We start from the raw sequence: 2,363 nt of genomic DNA on the forward strand, positions 1-2,363 counted from the left end.
TAACTGTGGCTGAAGAGATAGCTCTGTAAGAGTCAGCCAGTTTGAAAACATACCTCCACCAAAAGGAGCTGCATAGAACCGTGGCTTGGAGTACTATACCATCATAATAAGTATTCCAGATGAGAGAGACCCAAGGGTCTTCCTTGTTGAAAAATTTATGGAGGTGCTTGATAAGTAAGCCCTGATTCTGCAAGTGCAAATTGATAATGCCATGACCACCTTTATCCTTGGGCTTGCAGACCAAATCCCATGCTGCAAGGGACTACCTGGGAGTGTCCGAATTGCGACGCCAAAGGCATTGTCTTTCAATTCTTTCAAGTTGCTTGATTATGCCAATTGGGATGTCCAAGGTACAAAGGAAGTATATGGGCATGGAGGACAGCACAGAAGTAAGCAACTGAAGTCTAGAACCCTAATTCAGCATGGCAGAGATTGCAGAAAGTCTTCTTTCAACTCCGTCAACCAAGGGCATAAGATCTCTAATCCTTGGCTTGGTAGTTCCCAAGGGAAGTCCCAAATATGTAAAAGGAATTGTTCCCAAAGAGCAGCCAAACATAGGAGCAATCCTAGTGGCCTCATTAGTATCCACATTAGGAGGCACCATTGTGGATTTTTTGGAAATTCACCTTGAGGCCAGTTGAAGCATAGAAGACATCCATCATATCCTTGAGTGGTATGAGTTGGAAATCCACTGCAGGTACAATTAATATGGTATCATCAGCATATTGGATGATAGGAAAATGTGGATCATGGGAAGGTATTGGCAGGGTGAGAACTCCATCAGCTAGCATTCTGTTAACCACTGACTGCAAGAGGTCAGCTGCAATTACAAAAATCAAAGGAGATAAAGGGTCCCCCTGCCTAACCCCACACTTGCACTGAAATTGTTTTCCTAGCACACCATTCAAAAAAACCAAAGAAGAGCTAGAAGATAGAATTTCCTTGACCCAAGCTAACCACCTAGCATCAAAACCCTTGTGTTGTAAAATTTGCAAGATGGCCTCATGCTCAATTGTATCAAAGGCCTTTGCAAAATCCAACTTCAAGATCAGAATAGGTCTCCTAGATTGTTTGCACTGGTGGATGTACTCAAATGCCCACGCTAGACAATCTTGAATGGACCTTGACTTCAAGAATCCATACTGATTTTTGTGAATGCACTTAAGTATCACTGACACCTATTGGCAAGTAGCTTGGTTAGGAACTTGAGGATAGTGTTGGTCAAGGAGATTGGTCTGAAATCTCGCGGGCCTCGAGGAGCAATCATTTTAGGTATAAGAGTAATCAGAGAACCATTGATCCCCTCAAGGCTAAGCGAGCCAGTAGAAAGTTGCTCGATCAAGTTAAAAAGTCCTTCTGAATAATGGGCCAGCATTTCTAAACAAAAATACCATTAAATCCATCGGGCCCATGAGCCTAATCCATTGGCATTTCCTTCAGAACTATATCAATTTCTGCTTGTGAGAAAGGCCTTGAAAGATCGTGCAGGCCATCAATGGGCTGGATCAGGTCGGCCAAGCTAAAGCCCATTTGAATGCCCCTGGTTTGGCCCATCCGAGATTTAAAAGAGTGCCAAAGAACTCCCACCATTTGGTCATGATCATGAATGGTGACACCATCGTCAGATACCAGGCTGGCAATACTGTTTTTCCTGAGCCGTTCATTCACCATTGCATGGAAAAATTTAGAGTTTTCCTCTCCAACTTTAATGTAACGGATAGTGCAGCGTTGCTTCCAATAAATATACTGCAACCGTAGCAAATCCTCATGGTGGAGCTTGACAATTTTCCTAAAGATAAACTCGGGAATAGTGAGGGGCCTGCATTCTTCTAGAGTATCCAAGCAAAGAATCACTTTAGAACAGTTAAGAATAACTTTCTTTATGGAGGCAAGATTAATATGCCATCCAATACAAAAAAAGACACATCCGTGACATTTTGGGCCGAACGATTTTTTTTATCATACTTATGACACTTCTATGACGATAATTGTGACAAAACCCAGTATCATCATAGATGTGGTGGGCTCCTACTTCTATTACAAAAAATCATGACAGAAAATGGGCTTTTCGTCCTGGGCGGGCCGGAGACGCGGCTGCATGACATTCTTTGGGCTGTCCATGACGGAAAAAACCATGGTAGAAGCAAGGGCGAGGAAAATTTCGGGGAGTTCCCGGTTACGGCGGGTGGTCGGGGGCCGAGCGATGCGGGTTTCTTTCGTACACATACGCGCGTGTGTGTGAGGCATTGGGCTCTAACTGAACCCGAGCGATTGAACTGCAGGCTACACGTTACTGAACAAAGTGATTCCTTCGCAACTGCTGCTAACTGAAGCCAATCGATGTTGCCTCTGGATGAATAGTG

The sequence above is a fragment of the Triticum aestivum genome, chromosome 7A, assembly GCF_018294505.1.
Source record: "Triticum aestivum cultivar Chinese Spring chromosome 7A, IWGSC CS RefSeq v2.1, whole genome shotgun sequence".
Taxonomy (NCBI): domain Eukaryota; kingdom Viridiplantae; phylum Streptophyta; class Magnoliopsida; order Poales; family Poaceae; genus Triticum; species Triticum aestivum.